Source organism: Aquarana catesbeiana, linkage group LG07 (genome assembly GCF_042186555.1).
Source record: "Aquarana catesbeiana isolate 2022-GZ linkage group LG07, ASM4218655v1, whole genome shotgun sequence".
Lineage (NCBI taxonomy): Eukaryota > Metazoa > Chordata > Amphibia > Anura > Ranidae > Aquarana > Aquarana catesbeiana.
The window spans coordinates 341,590,436-341,611,092 of record NC_133330.1 but is presented as its reverse complement, the minus strand read 5'-3'; positions in this window follow the sequence as shown (position 1 = coordinate 341,611,092).

Here is a 20,657-nt window from a genome sequence, read left to right as displayed (position 1 = left end):
TAAACAGAAACAGTGCTGTAGTCTTGCCAGATTGAGAACAAAAGTCGGCATGTGTGTGGGTATGTCAAAACGTATCAAAACGATGACTTTTGAAACTGAAATGAACGACAGTGTTTTTAGAATAAAATATTCTATATTTTTTTTTACTAAAATTGTATGTCTCACAGTCAATGCCTATAAAGCCCCGCCCTTTGAGGGGGAAATTTTGTACCATATTTAAGATCGGGATGTTGGCTGGTGTATAGCAGATTCTTTAGAACCTCCATTCTTCTGATACTTTTTTATAGTAAATAAATAAAAAAAATCCCAGTGGTTATTAAATACCATCAAAAGAAATCTCTGTCTCAAAAAAAAAAAAGATATACATTAATTTGGGTACAGTGTTGCATGACAGAGTAATTGTCAGTCAAATTATCTCAGGGCTATAAAATGGTCTGGTAATGAAGGGGTATTACAGGCTGGTACCCGAGTGTTTTATGGTAACAGGTAAAATTGGAAAAAGGTCACACAAGGATAAATGTCTGACCTTTTCCTGCTAAAGGTGTTTTTATTCCTGTTTTGTTTATTGCTGAGTTTCCCATAACTTAACGTGACCAGATTTTTAAAATGAAATCCGGGAACATTTTATTATTTTTTTTTGGCAAATAGTAAACTATTTTATAAGAATATTTTCCTCATAAGATATATGCAGTGTATGTGGTATGTGTTTATGTAATGATTGTATGATATATACACGTTATTTCTGGAAATCATGTCATACCAGCCGCATAGCTTTATTATACCAGCCCAACCGCATGACCTCATTATTTTCTTGTTTATAAAAAGGGAAAACAATGCATTTTAAAGACTGAAAAGGAGGGGGAATGAATGCGCAAAACCAAAGTGAACTAGAAAAGAAGTGAATTTAAGGAGAAGAGAAGCCGCCAAACATATAAAAGTTTTCCCACACAGAAAAGACAATAAAATGAAAAGAAGTATGTGGCGCTAACTACAGTGTATAAATAATATCACCAAATATCACAAATAATGTAACTGAAACGTGTAACTAGTGGCAATTCTTCAATGTGACATCAAAAAACTAACAGAATAATAATAATGAATAAAACCCAATAGTGTAAAAATACAATAAATAGATCCAATAAAACTCTAATGCCGCGTACACACGGTCAGACTTTTCGTCTACAAAAGTCCAACGGACGCTGACGGACTAAAGCTGGCTGGTAATCCGATCGTGTGTGGGCTTCTCCGGACTTTCAACGGACTTTTTTAGCCTCAAATCCGACGGACTTTAGATTTGAAACATGCTTCAAATCTTTACGTCGTAAGTACGACGGACCCCGAAATCCGCTCGTCTGTGTGCTAGTCCGACGGACAAAAACCCATGCTAGGGCAGCTATTGGCTACTGGCTATGAACTTCCTTATTTTAGTCCGGTGTACGTCATCACGTACGAATCCGTCGGACTTTTGTGTGGTCGTGTGTAGGCAAGTCCGTTCGTAAGAAAGTCTGCTGCAAGTCCGCCGAAGGTACGTCGGAAGTCTGTCGGACAGGCTGTCGGACTTTTGTAGACGAAAAGTCCGACCGTGTGTACGCGGCATTAAAGTAACAAAAGTGAAAAAAAAAATCACATAAAGTGAAAAAAGTCTCATAAATTAAGAAAAATCGCATAAAGTGCAAAAAGGTGGGAAAAAGCCGCTACATATATAATTTCAGTGCTGCACTTTTTGGTTGGTCTTATTAGTTGAACTACTTTAGATGGACTTGTGTCTTTTTTTTCAACCACACTAACTATGTAACTATTTAATGATTTTATATTGTCAGTTTATATTGGTTAATGTGCTAGAAGCTGATATACTCACCGGCAACTTTATTAGGTCCACCTTGCTAGTAGTGGGTTGGAGCCCCTTTTATTAGGTCCCCCTTGCTAGCAGCGGGTTGGAGCCCTTTTATTAGGTCCCCCTTGCTAGTAGTGGGTTGGAGCCCCTTTTACTAGGTCCCCCTTGCTAGTAGCGGGTTGGAGCCCTTTTATTAGGTCCCCCTTGCTAGTAGCTGGTTGGACCCCCTTTATTAGGTACACCTTTCTAGTAGCGGGTTTGACCCCCTTTATTAGGTCCCCCTTGCTAGTAGTGGGTTGGAGCCCCTTTATTAGGTCCCCCTTGCTAGTAGTGGGTTGGACCCCCTTTATTAGGTACACCTTGCTAGTAGTGGGTTGGAGCCCCTTTTTATTAGGTCCCCCTTGCTAGTAGCGGTTTGGAGCCCCTTTATTAGGTCCCCCTTGCTAGTACCGGGATTGGACCCCCTTTATTAGGTACACCTTGCTAGTAGTGGGTTGGACCCCCTTTATTAGGTACACCTTGCTAGTAGTGGGTTGGACCCCCTTTATTAGGTCCCCCTTGCTAGTAGTGGGTTGGACCCCCTTTATTAGGTCCCCCTTGCTAGTAGTGGGTTGGACCCCCTTTATTAGGTCCCCCTTGCTAGTAGCGGGTTGGACCCCCTTTATTAGGTCCCCCTTGCTAGTAGTGGGTTGGACCCCCTTTATTAGGTCCCCCTTGCTAGTAGCGGGTTGGACCCCCTTTATTAGGTCCCCCTTGCTAGTAGTGGGTTGGACCCCCTTTATTAGGTCCCCCTTGCTAGTAGTGGGTTGGACCCCCTTTATTAGGTCCCCCTTGCTAGTAGCGGGTTGGACCCCCTTTATTAGGTCCCCCTTGCTAGTAGTGGGTTGGACCCCCTTTATTAGGTCCCCCTTGCTAGTAGTGGGTTGGACCCCCTTTATTAGGTACACCTTGCTAGTAGTGGGTTGGACCCCCTTTATTAGGTCCCCCTTGCTAGTAGTGGGTTGGACCCCCTTTATTAGGTCCCCCTTGCTAGTAGTGGGTTGGACCCCCTTTATTAGGTCCCCCTTGCTAGTAGCGGGTTGGACCCCCTTTATTAGGTCCCCCTTGCTAGTAGTGGGTTGGACCCCCTTTATTAGGTCCCCCTTGCTAGTAGCGGGTTGGACCCCCTTTATTAGGTCCCCCTTGCTAGTAGTGGGTTGGACCCCCTTTATTAGGTCCCCCTTGCTAGTATACAAAAAAAGGAGGGGATTCCCTGGTATTGCTACAAGGATCCAAAAGCGACAACTTCTGCAACAAAAAGTCAGGGTCTAAATTGGTTCTATAAAATGTAAAGTTTATTGGTCCCGATGCCGGCACAGACTATATACATTTAGATGTAGGTTTGAGTGAAGATTCGGGTCATACAGCGCGCTTCTCAAGGTTCTCTTCAGAGATAAGATTGGCTCGAGAAGGATGATATTATGAGAACATTCAAAAAACAGGAAAAAAAAAAAACCCACATAAAAGGACAAAACATAGAAAGACAATCAACAAACCAAAACACAGAAAGTCCGGACACCGGCTACCCCTTCACCATGAAGCCGACTGCGACAAAATCGCATCAATGCTCTAGAGCCATGTGGAGGAAAAGCATAGGAAGGGATTCCTAATTCCAACAAGAAAACCATTGTATATTACAGCTTCATTGTGAATGGCCCCCCCGGGGGGGTGGCAATGGGGTAGTGCCCCTGAATCATGACTCTATTGGTCAAAATGAAGACAAAATATGACACTTGCTAACTAACAGGGGTTGATTTACTAAAGGCAAATAGACTGGGCACTTTGTAGTTGCTCCAGAGCTTAGTAAATGAGGTAAAGCTTCACTTTGCAAAAAGTACCCAATCCTGTGCAAGGAAAATAAAAAAAGCTGCATTTTTGCTTGCACGTGATTGGATGATGGAAGTCAGCAGAGCTTCTGCTCATTTACTAAGCTCTGGAGCAACTTTGCAAAGTGCGCAGTGTATTTGCTTTTAGTAAATCAACCCCACAGTTTGATATTTAGTCAAATAGTGTGATTAATAAATCGATGTAATCCTGGATACGTGGCCTTCACATTCTTCCTGTAGAGATAATGAAGTTCCCGCTGATATGTAATTGATGGAGGAGGAATATCCCGGCTGGGATACAATGTCTTATAAAGGATTTTCTGCTGAGACATTGTGACACTTTAATGCTCCATTCCTCCCTGAGAACGGTGACGGGGCGATCGCAAAGTGTTTTATAGAGACCAAGGGCTTCATTTACTAAAGGGAAATACACTGCGCACTTTGCAAAGTACAGCTGCTCCAGAGCTTAGTAAATGAGCAGAAGCTCTGCTGACTTCCATCATCCAATCACGTGCAAGCAAAAATGCAGCTTTTTTTATTTTCCTTGCACAGGATTGGGTACTCTTTGCAAAGTCAAGCCTCACCTCATTTACTAAGCTCTGGAGCAACTACACCCTGCAAAGTGCCCGGTCTATTTGCCTTTAGTAAATCACCCCCGAAGTGTCAGCTCAGGGGCTCGGAAATCCTCCGATATGTTTAGACGGCTCTTTACATACAGTCAGGTCCATAAATATTGGGACATGGACACAATTCTAATCTTTTTGGCTCTATACATCACCACAATGGATTTGAAATGAAATGAACAAGATGTGCTTTAACTGCAGACTTTCAGCTTTAATTTGAGGTATTTACATCCAAATCAGGTGAACGGTGTAGGAATTACAACAGTTTGTATTTGTGCCTCCCACTTTTTAAGGGACCAAAAGTAATGGGACAGATTAACAATCATCCATCAAACTTTCACTTTTTAATACCTGGTTGCAAATCCTTTGCAGTCAATGACAGCCTGAAGTCTGGAACACATAGACATCACCAGACGCTGGGTTTCATCCCTGGTGATGCTCTGCCAGGCCTCTACTGCAACTGTCTTCAGTTCCTGCTTGTTCTTGGGGCATTTTCCCTTCAGTTTTGTCTTCAGCAAGTGAAATGCATGCTCAATCCGATTCAGGTCATGTGATTGACTTGGCCATTGCATAACATTCCACTTCTTTCCCTGAAAAAAAACTCTTTGGTTGCTTTCGCAGTATGCTTCGGGTCACATATACAAACTGTCACTGTTCACCTGATTTGGATGTAAAAACCCTCAAATTAAAGATGAAAGTCTGCAGGTAAAGAACATCTTGTTCATTTCATTTCAAATCCATTGTGGTGGTGTATAGAGCCAAAAAGATTAGAATTGTGTCCATGTCCCAATATTTATGGACCTGACTGTATCTATTATCTAATCAATGGCGTCCGCGTCACACACTTACCTGATCCGTCATCCAGTGTTTGTCACATTTCTATCTGTCACATGAAATGGAAAAACAAACGTTTCTAGGAAAGAAGTATTATATATTACGTATGGAAGCCGAGATTTAAACTGCTTAGATTCCCCCTCCCCCCCCCCAACATGATTATGACATCATTCCATAAAACCCTCATACCTTATTAACCCCTCAATACCGGGCACCCCCTTCCTGCCCAGGCCATTTTTCAGCTTTCAGTGCTCTCACTGAAAGCTGAAAATTGCGCGGGCAAAATGACAATTGCGCGGTCACGCTACTGTACACATGACATTTTTATAATTTTTTTCACACAAATAGAGATTTCTTTTGGTGGTATTTAACCACTTCAATACCAGGCACTTAGACACCTTCCCGCCCAGCCCAATTTTCACCTTTCAGCGCTGTTGCAATTTGAACAACAATTGCGTGGTCATGCTACACTGTACCCAAACAAATTTTTTATCATTTTGTTCCCACAAATAGAGCTTTCTTTTGGTGGTATTTGATCACCTCTGCAGTTTTTATTTTTTGCGCAACAAATAAAAAAAGACAGAAAATTTCGAAAAAAAACAAGTTTTTCTTTGTTTCTGTTAAATTTTTTTGTAAATAAGTACGCTTTCTCCTTCAATAATGGGCACTGATATGGCTGCACTGATACGGCGGCACTGATGGGCACCGATGAGGTGGCACTAACGGGCACTGATGATGGGCACTGATAGGTGGCACTGGTATGCGGCACTGATAGGCACTCATAGGTGGCACCGATGGGCACACATAGGCGGCACTGATGGGCACTCGTAGGTGGCATTGACTGGTATATATGGGTGGCACTGATGGGTACTTATGTGTGGCACTGATGTGTGGCACTGATGGGCACTGATAGGTGGGCACTGATGGGCACAGATGGGCACTGACAGTTGGCACAGATGGGCAATGACAGGTGGCACTGAAAAAAGCATTGCTGGGCAGATCTGGGCATTGCTGGGCAGATCATGGATATAATAGTGCCAATCAGTGCCCATTTGTGGGCACTAATTGGCACAGATTGGGCACATGTGGATGGCCATGGGGTACATACCTGGCCATCCACGTTGCCCCTTCCCTGGTGGTCCTAGTGGCATCCCTGGTGGTCCAGTGGGGTGATCTGAGGGGGGGCTGCGCTGATAAACAATCAGCGCAGACCCCCCCTGCCAGGAGAGCCGCCGATCGGCTCTCCTCTACTCGCGTCTGTCAGACGCGAGTGAGGAAGAGCCGATCAACGGCTCTTCCTATTGACAGCGTGATCAGCCGTGATTGGACACGGCTGATCACGTGGTAAAGAGCCTCCGCCGGAGGCTTTTTACCAAGATCAGTGTAGCGGTGTGTCAGACTGACACACCGCACCACCGATCGCCGCGATGCGCGCCCCCGGGGGCTCGCTGCGGCATGTTATCCTGCTGGACGTCATGTGACGCCCAGTCAGGATAACACAACCACTTCCTGGACGTCAATCCGCTATAGGGCGGGCGGGAAGTGGTTAATCACTCCTGGGTTTTATTTTTTCCTAAAAAAAATTTGGAAAAAAGCAATTTTTCTCTTTCACTGATGGGCACTGAAGGGTGGCACTGGGCACAGATAGGGGGCAGTGATGGGTGGCATTGATGGGCAGCACTGACTGGCATCACTAATGGCCACTGATTGGTGGCAATTGTGGGCACTGGTTGGCACTGATTGCTGGCAGTGGTGGGCACTTAATTGTAATCAGTGCCCTGATTACATACCTAGCTGTCCTCTGTGAGGAGATGCGGCTGATTGGCTCTCCTCTCCTCGCACTCTGTCAGTGTGAGGCGAGGAGCGCCGGATACCGGCATCTTCGTGTTTACATGTGCCCGGCTGTGATTGCCTAGCAACGCAGTGCAGCCGAGACCACCGCGATGCGCGCCCCTGGGGGCACGCAAGAGTGGTCGTTCTGGGAGGTCATCATATGTCGTTGTCCCAGAACGAGAGCCGCACCGCCCAGCCATCATTTGACAGTGGGCGGGCGGCAAGTGGTTAAAGACCCAATGATGTCATCACTGAGTCTCTAAACTTCTCTATGCAATGCAGACAGATCATGGCTGGTGGGAGGGGCTGGCAGGGGGCTGTACATGGCTTCCTGAAAACATCACAGCACCCGGCCTCTGTACTCCTCTCAGGAGCCATCAGCACTAATGCAAGCAATGGGAGGAGTTATGCAAATATCACAATGCTTTGATGGGCAGGTATCTGTCTGAAGCAGTGGGCGTTCCTAGGCAGGCTGCATTTGCATAGGTAACGCCCACATGTGATGCTGAGTCTCCATGATAGAAGGAACTGAAATCCAATGAATGAAAGGGGCGGGTCCGGGACAGTCAGGCTGGGGAGGAAAGACCTAGATCAGTGATGGTGAACCTTGGCACCCCAGATGTTTTGGAACTACATTTCCTATGATGCTCCACTACATTGCAGAGTGCATGAGCATCATGGGAAATGTAGTTCCAAAACATTTGGGGGTGCCAAGGTTCACCAACACTGACCTAGATGATGCTGGACGTCCTCCAACCAGGAAATGAGATGGGCTCTCTCTGACTTGCTGCAGATTCTAATGTACATTGCAAGAAGCTCACAGTGTGCAGTGAAATCAGATGAAGCCGTTTAAGCAGTGGTGACCAGTCCATTAGGGGGGCGCCCGAGCGCCACCATTTCTATCCACAGCCGCCACCCCTCCACCTTCTAGCAATGTGGCGATGCAATGCTCTATCCATCGCCGCCGCCCCCTATTCATGTGTCTGGCCCCTTTCAGGATGCCGGCCCCTGAATTACAGCAGCCGGGGAGTTTTTATGAAGCACCTGATTAGAGCCAGAGGCTCTAATAGGCTTCAAGATAGGGTGGGTTCGGGGTGCAGAGCAATGCGCTATGAGCCCAACCGGGTGTTACAACAGCGAATGAATATTCGTTGTTGCAACACTGATCCTCCTCCCGGCCAATCGGGAAGCGGGTCTGATACCTGTCGCCCGATGGGCTGAAAGGACAGACAATCCTATTGGACGCCTAGGAGGAGGGAAGGAGACGCACAGCGGAAGCGAGGAGGACACACAGGAGCCGCTGCCCAATGCCCCGATCCCCACTGCTGCCCTATTCCTGCCGCTGCCCGATGCCCCGATCCCCACCGCTGCCCTATTCCTGCCGCTGCCCCGATCCCCACCGCTGCCCTATTCCTGCCGCTGCCCCGATCCCCACCGCTGCCCTATCCCTGCCGCTGCCCAATGCCCCGATCCCCACCGCTGCCCTATTCCTGCCGCTGCCCCGATCCCCACCGCTGCCCTATTCCTGCCGCTGCCCCGATCCCCACCGCTGCCCTATTCCTGCCGCTGCCCCGATCCCCACCGCTGCCCTATCCCTGCCGCTGCCCAATGCCCCGATCCCCACCGCTGCCCTATTCCTGCCGCTGCCCCGATCCCCACCGCTGCCCTATCCCTGTCGCTGCCCAATGCCCCGATCCCCACCGCTGCCCTATTCCTGCCGCTGCCCCGATCCCCACCGCTGCCCTATCCCTGCCGCTGCCCAATGCCCCGATCCCCACCGCTGCCCTATTCCTGCCGCTGCCCCGATCCCCACCGCTGCCCTATCCCTGCCGCTGCCCAATGCCCCGATCCCCACTGCTGCCCTATTCCTGCCGCTGCCCGATGCCCCGATCCCCACCGCTGCCCTATTCCTGCCGCTGCCCCGATCCCCACCGCTGCCCTATTCCTGCCGCTGCCCCGATCCCCACCGCTGCCCTATCCCTGCCGCTGCCCAATGCCCCGATCCCCACCGCTGCCCTATTCCTGCCGCTGCCCCGATCCCCACCGCTGCCCTATTCCTGCCGCTGCCCCGATCCCCACCGCTGCCCTATTCCTGCCGCTGCCCCGATCCCCACCGCTGCCCTATCCCTGCCGCTGCCCAATGCCCCGATCCCCACCGCTGCCCTATTCCTGCCGCTGCCCCGATCCCCACCGCTGCCCTATCCCTGTCGCTGCCCAATGCCCCGATCCCCACCGCTGCCCTATTCCTGCCGCTGCCCCGATCCCCACCGCTGCCCTATCCCTGCCGCTGCCCAATGCCCCGATCCCCACCGCTGCCCTATTCCTGCCGCTGCCCCGATCCCCACCGCTGCCCTATTCCTGCCGCTGCCCCGATCCCCACCGCTGCCCTATTCCTGCCGCTGCCCCGATCCCCACCGCTGCCCTATCCCTGCCGCTGCCCAATGCCCCGATCCCCACCGCTGCCCTGATCCCCGCCACTCCTTGATGTCCACCTGCTGCCTAGATGGGGTAAGTAGACCAGCAGACAGCGAGCGGGGTGATGGGCTTTGAGGTGTCGCAAGGGGGGGGTGATTGTTTGCTGCCTCCTCCAAACAAAAATACCAGGAGCCGCCACTCCATTCCAGTCCAGGAGAGGAGCCGGTACACCTGTGTAAGACTGGAGGGGGGGGTACGCCATGATGGGGGTCACAATACAGGGGAAATAGATTGATGTACAATGAGTTACAAACTGTGCTGACCCTCCCGGTTCCCAAGAACTCTTGTAGAATTTCTCACCAAACAAAGCGCTGACTTTCTCCTTATCAATAAAGAGTTGGCACTACAGCTAATCCAATACAAAGTGTCCTGACCATCTAATCTCCTTCCTCCTTACACCGAGTATTCATACAACTACCAAGACAAACACAGAGCCGGCTATGAGAACCACCATGGCTGATAGGCAGAGAACAGAGCGTGGATTAGTGATCCTGCACTGACCACATCCACCACTTTGCTCTGTCGGTGTAGAAGAGCCCATCCCATGAATGGGGGAAGAGGAGGAAGGAGCTACTGCAGGATCACTCCATCCCTTCTGAGTTTTCATTTCCATGGGACAGATCTTCACCAAATGTTACCATCAGAGGCGAAATTAAAGTGTAACCCCATCTATAGAAATATTACCCATACATATCTTCCCCTATACATGCCCCCCATATGTACCTTTCCCTATACATACATTCCCCTATACGTGCCCCCCATATATACCTTACCCTACACATGCCGTCCCCTATATATACACCTTCCCCCTATAAATGCCTTTTCCTATATATACACCTTACACTATATATACATTCCCCTATACATAATTTTTCCTATACATACCTTCCCCTATACATGTCTGCCCCTATACATACCTTCCCCTATATATATATACTTCCCCCTATATATACCTTCTACTATACATACCTCCCCCTATATAAGTCTTCCCCTATAGATACATTCCCCTATACATACCTTTTCCTATACATACCTTCCTCCTATATTTACCTTCCCCTATACATGCTGTACTGGTGACCCCACAATAGGGATAAAACTTTTTCGCAGAAGAGAGTTTAATAAGACTCGTGGCCACTCATTACAATTAGAAGAAAAGAGGTTTAACCTTAAACTACGTAGAGGGTTCTTTACTGTAAGAGCGGCAAGGATGTGGAATTCCCTTCCACAGGCGGTGGTCTCAGCGGGGAGCATTGATAGCTTCAAGAAACTATTAGACAATCACCTGAATGACCGCAACATACAGGGATATACAATGTAATACTGACACATAATCACACACATAGGTTGGACTTGATGGACTTGTGTCTTTTTTCAACCTCACCTACTATGTAACTATGTAACTATGCCTCCCCCTATATATACACACCTTTGCGTATAATAATACCTTCCCCAATACATAGCTTCCTCCTATACATACCTTCCACTATATATACCTTTGTCTATAATACCTTCCTTCCCCATACATACCATCCCCTATATATACAACTTTCCCAATACATACCTTACCCTATACATACTTTCTCCTATACATGGCTTTCCCTATATATACATTCCCCTATACATACCTTTTCCTATATATACCTCCCCCTTTATATAACTTCCACTATACGTACCTTACCATATATATACTTTCCCCTATACATACTTTTCCTATATATACCTTCCCCCCATATATACCTTCCCCTATACATACCCCAGGCTATATACCCTCCCCTATACATATCTTCCTCTATATATACACATCTTCCCCTATACATACCTTCTCCTATATATACCTTCCCCTATACATACCTTACCCTATATACACCTTCCCCTATACATATCTCCCCCCATACATACCTCATCGTGTATATACCTTCTCCAATAGATACCTTGCCCTATATACACTTTCCCCTATACATACCTTCCCCTATATATATACACACTTTGCTCTAATTATACCTTCTCATATACATACCTTGCCTATAATACCTCCCCATATACATACCCTGCCCTATATACACCTTCCCCTATACATACCTTCCCATATACAATCCTTTCCTCTTACAAACCTCTCCCTATATATACCTCCCCCTACAACTACCTTCCTCTATACATACCTTTCACTATATATACCATCTCTTATATATACCTTCCCCTTTACATACCTCAATGTTCACATAGACATCAGCTACCCACATAGGGGGTTCCACCATCAACAGTCTTACCAGTCCCTCTGGCTGTATTTTCAGGCTCTGCCGGCTCCCTTGCCTCTTTTAGCCTTTAGTGGTAGTACTCTGCTGCACAGTCCAATCCTGGATGGGTGTTCTCCTGACACCTCGATAGGAGCCCACCTGACTCCTGGGACGAGACCTCCTGGCTACTGACTGGGGCACCTCTGACCCCTGAGTGAGACCTCCTGTCTCCCACACTGGGAACTCTGAGCTATCCTCAGGTTTGAGTATATAATGACCCGGCACACCAGAGTACTCACACAGGCTGAAATCCAGACACAGGATTGAGGGTTCCGTACCACCCAAGACACTATGGAACCTTCAACCTCCAGGCCCAAATCCAGGTTCACAGGATCCAGAGAAAGGCAAAAACACAGCCGGGCTCAGAAATGATAGTCTGGAACCGCGCATTAACCCTTAATGTGAATTCCATGTTCTCTGACATATATTCCCTTCCCCTAGATACACCTTTGCCTGCAGTCTACTTAGCTGCATATATGCATACACTCGGCAGGAAAAAAAAATGTTTGCTGCACCGGGTTCTTTGCATGATACAGATGCACCACTTTACAGGTAGACTAAGGGGACCCCCACGATGTAATTTTTTGGGAAGGGGGGGCCGCAGGGAGTGTCCCTGGATGACAGTTTGGAAATGTGGTCACCCTAGCTGAAAGCGCGCTATGCAACGTGTTACCAGCCCAGAAACTGAACTGTCAGTGACATCTCCAGGTCTCGATCTAACGACTGAGATCTGTCTGGGGTGCTGTGATGTTTTCAGGAAGCTATGTACAGCCCCATGCCGGCACCTCCCACCAACCATGATCTGCCTGCATTGCATAGAGAAGCACAGAGACTCGGTGATGAAGTAAGTATAAAGTAAGGTATGCAATGGAAACAGGTTTTATTTTAAAAATGTTATTATCATAATAACAAGGGGGCGGGGGGGGGACAAGGGAAGGCAAAATAGCAGCAGATTGAACTTCAGCTGTAAGTCCAGCAATCCCGCAGAGAGAAGTGAATTACTTAGCTCACACCCCGGACTTTTTCTCATTACTCAGGAACAGTCCATGTTTATAGTCATGAAGGTCACGGCCAGGGATGGTAGTAGGGACACAGAGAGCGGTGCAAGGAGTCCAAGAAACCATCCCCCACTTCCTCCCCAGAGTCCAGAATTGTATAACAAAAGTGTTCCCACTGACCCCCATCCCCTTATCAATCTCTGGCTTCCTCCTCTCAGTACAATCGGGGTCCTGATTTGCCAAGGTTCAATATTATATCCCACAAAAGCTGCTGATAAACGAATGAATATGGACTACGTATGTGAAATCCTTCTGAAGTCATTCTGGGTTATGTGCGTAACTTACAAATACGGCTTCCCTGTATATGGAGGGTTAGGGTTCTGTATATGGAGGGTATAGGGTTCTGTATATGGATGGTATAGTGTTCTGTATATGGAGGGTATAGGGTTCTGTATATGGATGGTTAGGGTTCTGTATATGGAGGGTATAGGGTTTTGTATATGGATGGTTAGGGTTCTGTATATGGAGGGTATAGGGTTCTGTATATGGAGGGTATAGGGTTCTGTATATGGATGGTTAGGGTTCTGTATATGGAGGGTATAGGGTTCTGTATATGGATGGTTAGGGTTCTGTATATGGAGGGTTAGGGTTCTGTATATGGATGGTTAGGGTTCTGTATATGGAGGGTTAGGGTTCTGTATATGGAGGGTTAGGGTTCTGTATAGGGTTCTGTATATGGATGGTTAGGGTTCTGTATATGGAGGGTATAGGGTTCTGTATATGGAGGGTTAGGGTTCTGTATATGGAGGGTTAGGGTTCTGTATATGGAGGGTATAGGGTTCTGTATATGGATGGTTAGGGTTCTGTATATGGAGGGTTAGGGTTCTGTATATGGAGGGTTAGGGTTCTGTATATGGAGGGTTAGGGTTCTGTATATGCAGGGTATAGGCTTCTGTATATGGAGGGTATAGGGTTCTGTATATGGAGGGTTAGGGTTCTGTATATGGAGGGTATAGGGTTTTGTATATGGGGGGTAGGGTTCTGTATATGGGGGGTTAGGTTTCTGTATATGGAGGGTATAGGGTTCTGTATATGGATGGTATAGGGTTCTGTATATCGAGGGTATAGGGTTTTGAATATGGAGGGTATAGGGTTCTGTATATGGAGGGTATAGGGTTCTGTATATGGATGGTTAGGGTTCTGTATATCGAGGGTATAGGGTTTTGTATATGGAGGGTATAGGGTTCTGTATATGGAGGGTATAGGGTTCTGTATATGGAGGGTATAGGGTTCTGTATATGGAGGGTTAAGGTTCTGTATTATGAGGGTATAGGGTTCTGTATATGGAGGGTATAGGGTTCTGTATATGGATGGTTAGGGTTCTGTATATGGAGGGTTAAGGTTCTGTATTATGAGGGTTAAGGTTCTGTATATTGAGGAAATTTTATTATGAACTGGGCTGCTGAGACACTATATATCGCCACATCCCTTTTAAATAGGCAAATATAAAAAAGGTTTTTGTGGGACTTTTAAGGCGCAAAAACAACGATATAAAATATAGAAAAATATAAATTGAATAGATTATAGAAAAGTAAGTACATAGATTAAACATTCAAAAAAATGAATCACAGAATATACAAAACTAAATGCAAAGCTGAACAGTCTCTACATGTTTCAACCATACAATAAGGCTTCTTCAGATAAATCGTACCATAGAGAGGGATATGCAAATTAAGGAGCAAACAACCCGGGATCCATCTAATAGAGGTGAAAACAAAAAACTATAAACATACAGAGGATATCTAGGTAGAAAGTATGTAAGCAGGAAATTTGGGGGAACTACCTACCTCAAATGACAGATGATGGGACAAAGCAATAAGTTCCAGAATATTTAGAAGAAAAGTAAACTTGACAATTCAAAAACCCCAAGGGGGAGTCTCAAGAGATGAATATTCAAGGTTCCCTTAAAATCAGATAAATGTAACCATTAGCCAAAGGTACAATGAAATTAGTCATACCCATCAAGAGACTACATTAAGGTTCCATTACCTGAGTAAGCTGAGCCAATATAGATAGGGTACTCCAAAAAAAGGGGACCTCGGGTTATAAGTAATACTTGGGTTCCCTTTAAAGAGAATAGGTAAAGATTAGCCAATAGATCGGTTTATAATCCTAGTGTCTGTTCAAGGTTTATGCATTCAAATTACATTACCTGTTCACAGCAAGTTCCCTCTCTCTGGTAGGCCAGACAAAAAGACTGGACATGGCGCTCCTTTCATCCCCCTCCACCTCGGTTTGGTGCCAAACTATTGGCGCCAAACAACAAGGAGAGGGCACAACTGGCGTCGTAATGCAGCGATGTCGCATTGGAAGTGACGTCTGATGTCACGCGGCATACCGGAAGTGACTTAGAGGCATCCATAGGGCGCCGGAACTCACTGTGTAGAGTGAACAAACCACACCAAAAGGCCAGAAGTTCAAGTACACAGTGTCTTTAGATGGAAAAAATGTCAACCACGGCTAGCAGTGCGCCATAGTCAAACCGGTGGTAGATGAAAGAAAAGTCCACTCAAATACCATTCAAACGAATGATAAGTGGAGGTGAGGCATGTCATACATCGACTAAGCGGCGCCATCTACTGAAGCTCAAAAGAACGTCAATTAAGAAGGTGCCTTGGGTGTCCATATGTTACATCTGTATTTGATGGGGCAGAGTGGCGGTATTTGATGGGCACAGTGGCAGCATATGATGGGCACAATGGCGGCATTTGATGAGCACAGTGGCTGCATTTGTTGGGCACAGTGGCTGCATTTGATGAGCACAGTGGCTGCATAAGATGGGCACAATGGCGGCATTTGATGAGCACAGTGGCAGCATATGATGGACACAATGGCAGCATTTGATGAGCACAGTGGCTGCATTTGATGGGCACAGTGGCGGCATTTGATGGGCACAGTGGCTGCATTTGATGGGCACAGTGACTGCATTTAATGAGCACAGTGACTGCATTTAATGAGCACAGTGACTGCATTTAATGAGCACAGTGGCTGCACTTGATGGGCACAGTGGCAGCACATGATGGGGCACAGTGACTGCATTTGATGAGCACAGTGGCTGCATTTGATGGGTCTTTTCAGTATTTTTCAGATTTTTTTTTTGTTTGTTTGCGCCCCCCCAAAAAATTTCGAGCACCAGCCGCCACTGAGGCACAGTCTAGCTCTCACAGCTAGGAAACATGAGATACTTCAGAAAAGGTAATGTTTAATAGCTGGGGACCATGAGGTAGACCCAGGATAGTTAGTCTCGTAGCTGGGGGCCATGAGGAGTGTCTCTGTGGTTATACTATTAAGGGAGCCAGTCAGGGTCTCTACTCACAAGACCTAGGGCACTCACCTCCTCAGACTCAATCTCTTGGCAGAGCAATCCAGCATCCAGTCCAGAGGTTCTTAAGGGGAAAGCAGTCCCCTGAAGCTCACAGATACGACCCTGATGAGGAAAAGACAGTCTGCTCAGGGCTTCAGGCTATTTACCTCCTCCCTGACCACCTTCTGGGCATACCTCCGCAGGGATCAGCCAGGGCATGGTAAATATTCAGGTCGGTCGTTCAAATTTCCCACCCTAAACTCTGGAAGCTTCTCCTAGAGACAGAGGGAAACAATCAAACTCCTAGCCTGTGAAACCGAAACCAAGATCAAACCAAGGTGAATGATCACTGCTCTTCTGATTACAGAGCGAGCCAATAACTAAATGTACCTAGCTTCCGATACTAGGATGCTACATAAACTTTGTATTTTTATCCTAATTTTGTCCTCCACACCAAACTGGTCAAACCGTGTCTTTATGGAGCTGGCTCCACTCTTCTTGGAAGACTTCCCACAACATTTTGGAGTGAGCCTGTGGGAATTTGTGACCATTCACTCAAAGGAGCATTTATGAGGTCAAGTATTGATACAGAGAACAACCTTTTCTTCCCAGTTTAGAGCAGTGGTCTCTCTGCAGAGCTCTGACACACGCCTCCCTGCATAGTCAGATCTGTAGCTCTACAATCCGCAAAGCTCATTCCCCTTGTTGATTGGAGAGCTCTAGCTCTGACCCAGCAGGGGGTGTGGCAGACCTTTGCATGGGGACCACTGCTTCCTTACAGAGGGAAAGTGTCCTTTTTCTGTAGCGTGCTGGCAGGGGACAGGTTTAACTTTGCACACCTTTTGTTTTGATGAACATGGAATGTGTTTATCTGATTTAAACTGCAAGTTCAACTGGGTTTTAAAATGCCCCCCCCGTAAATGTAGTTCATATACGATTAGACTTGGCAATTAGCTCTCTTGTCTGAAATCCGTGTCGGGGACATTCCTGTCTACATTTTAGTGCGGTGACAATGAAATTCTTGCTGAATGAAGAATACTGAAGATGTCAAAGCAAAAAGTATTTTTAAATCCACCGACGTCTGGCGGTAAATGATCGGCACACACTCAGGTAATGTCATTTACCGCAATCCTCCCGACTGTTATCTCTGACAGCAACCTCTAGGTGGGTGTTCAATGGAGGATAAGAATGACGAGGTCTCAATGATGGAAGATCGATCATCTCAGTCATCTGTCATAGTGAAAACTCCACCAAGCACCATTAACAGATAAAAGAGACATAAAACATCAAAACTTCTTATAATTCAGAGAGGAGTGCTTACCACTCGCTATATAAAATATAAAAACACTATTCAGGATATTATTTGTTCTAGTCCTGAGAAAATGTCAGGATTTTTATGTCCTTTATACACCACCTATGTACATATTTCAAGACATTAAAGGGGTTGTAAACCTATGTGTTTTTTTACCGTATAGACGTAAGGACCAGGGGTCTCCAAAATTTCTAAGCAAAAGGGCCAGTTTACTGTCCTTCAGGCCAGTCTATGACCAGTGGGAGTACAAAATGCCTTGGCATCAGTGCCCGATCATTGGTTTTAATGGGAGAAATAGTGCCCCATTGTTGGTATCAATGGAAAGAATTGTGCCCCATTGATGGTGTCAGTAGGGGTAATGGTGCCCCATCTTCAGAGGCGGCTCTAGGCTTTGTGAGGCCTTAGGCATAACCTAGACCTGAGGCCCCATTAACGTCTATAATTGGAAAAAAAAATAATTCAAGCAATAAAAATTAATTGCACATATTAAGAGTACTGGTGTCAGTACTCTCTATCTCAGCGCTGGTGTCAGTGTGCTCCATCACACCAGGGCTGAGATAGAGCACACTGACACCAGGGCTCTTATAATATGCAGCGTCTGCACTGATACCCCCCTAATGTCTGCCACTGATCCCATCCCCCTGGCATCTACCACTAACCCCCCCCAGTGTCTGCACTCATCCCCCCTAGTGTCTGCCACTGATCCAACCCCCCAGCACCTACCATTGACCCCCCATTGTCTGAAATGATCCCCCCTAGTGTCTGCCACTGATCCCATCCCCCCAGCATCTACCACTGACCCCCCATTGTTTGCACTGATCCCCCTAGTGTCTGCCACTGATCCCATCCCCCAAGCATCTACCACTGACCCCTGCCCAGTGTCTGCACTGATCCCCCCCTAGTGTCTGCCACTGATCCCATTCCCCCCCCCAGCATCTACCACTTTCCCCCGTGTCTGCACTGACCCCCCCTAGTGTCCGCCACTGATCCCACTCTCCCCCCAGCGTCTACCACTGACCCCCCCAGTGTCTGCCACTGATCCCATCCCCCCAGGATCTGCCACTATACCCCCCTCCCCAGCATCTACCACTGACCCCCCCAGTGTCTGCACTGATCCCCTCACTAGTGTCTGCTACTGATCCCACCCCCCCAGCATCTGCCACTATACCCCCCCCCCAGCATCTACCACTGATCCCCCCCTTAGTCCAGTGTTGCCAACCTACCAGACTGAAATTTACTGGCACAACACCCAAAATTTACTGGCACAGCCACGTTTTTACTGGCATTTCCAAAAGCTACAAAATTACAGTTTTAAGTGCAAATTTCAGTATTTAAGCTAAAAAACAAGTACAATAAATAATTAGCAATGCGATTTAAGGTAGATATTAAAGGTAAAAATAAAATCTTATGTGTTTTGATATAGTAAGGGTGGGTAATTATAACCCATCATTTTTTTTCACCTATGCCCACAGAGATTTGCATTTGCCCCCACAGAGAGCACCTCAGCCACTCTGCAGTGCCCGCCAAACAGACCGCTGACCCCCCAACCCTTTCCTGACTCAGGAAGGACATGATATGGTGCCTGGGGCCCCCTGGGCACAATATGAAATTGACTGCCTGCCTGTCACGTTGGACCCCTCAGTGTCAGTGACAGTTTTCAGGCAGGTGCCAAAACCCCTCAGCCCCGGCTCAGGGACAGACAGAAATTTGAATGGACAGGCAGGCCAAGCACACACATGAAATTGACTCTGATAACATGTGCAGCAGCACAGATGATGATGACACCCGAGTGAGACTCACTGTGACCTCATCAGACCAACACGAGTGACACGTCCCCTCCTCCAGTGACACTGTGACAGTTTCTATCCTCTAGTCTGGATGTATGGCACAGAGTGGAGAAATTTCGAGTATACAGTATAGAATACAGCAGAGTTAAAGTATGGAGCTTTAAAGTATCTAAAGCTTAGTGTACAAAGTGTAGTGGTTAGCAGTAAATTATGTACAGCGCAATGCACAGGATGAGGAGTATATAATGCGCAATATGCAGAATGGAGCAAAGTGAAGTGCAAAATATCTAGTTAGGTATACTGAGTGGAGTGGCTGTGCATTATAAAATATACAGCACCAGAAATTGAGTGGAGTGGTGGTGTTCTGTATGAAAAGTACAGTATAAAGGAGTGGTGCGGCATATCCAATGTGCATTGTAGAATTCCAGTCGTGTGTACACAATTCCGATGCACAAAATTCCATGCATGCTCGGAATGAAGCAGAAGAGCCGCACTGGCTATTGAACTTCATTTTTATCAGCTCGTTGTACGTCACCGCGTTCTTGGCGATCGGAGTTTCCGACAACATGTGTGCGACTGTGTGTATGCAAGACAAGTTTGAGCCAACATCCGTCAGAAATAAATCCAGGATTTTGTTGTTGGAATGTCCGATCGTCTGTACGCAGCACAACAATCATCAGCTCTCTGCTCAGGGAGCTGTGAGAACCAAGCGATCGGCAGTGTTTGATCGCTCGGTTCTCTTGTCTTAGAGGCGCCGGGGGACAGATGCAGCATCGGACCGATTATAAAATATAAACATACCCATACTTCTTTTTTAGTCCTTGCAGTGCGGGGGAAGGGGGCGCTGCAGGGGTAGATTTTTTTTTTCCTTGTGCCCAGAGTTGGACTTTAAAGTGGTGTTCCCATTTAAATCCCAGGCACCGAAGAAGGCAGACTACGAGGGACCCCCTAGCAACAGCCATTTAGAGGTGGGTAAAAAAAAAAATTTTCTCCAAATGTTTTTTTTTTAAACACCATACTAATTTTTTTTTTGGGGGGGTGGAACTCCACTTTAAGTGGAGCTAATTATAAAGGACTTTTTTTTTAATCTGATTTTATTACATATTTGATATTAGAAGTATCAGGCCCAGAATGTTGTGAAAGACAGACAATGAGGTTTTATGGACAGGAATGGCTGTTAGAAGTTAATGATGTATAAGAATTTGGAGGTCTCATACCAGCAGACCATGAGTTCCATGAATGGCGACACATCTGGAAAAGCAATGATGGATGGCTAGGTTGTCAATGTATGTTGAGGGACTGTAGCCACCTTCTTCATCCACTGCTCCAGTCATATGGAAGTGTACGGGATAACTGCCCAGAAGTTGCTGTCCCATCTTCGTGAGCTCGACCCCCGACAGGTGCACCAAACCAAAGTGCTTCTGGATCTGCAATAATT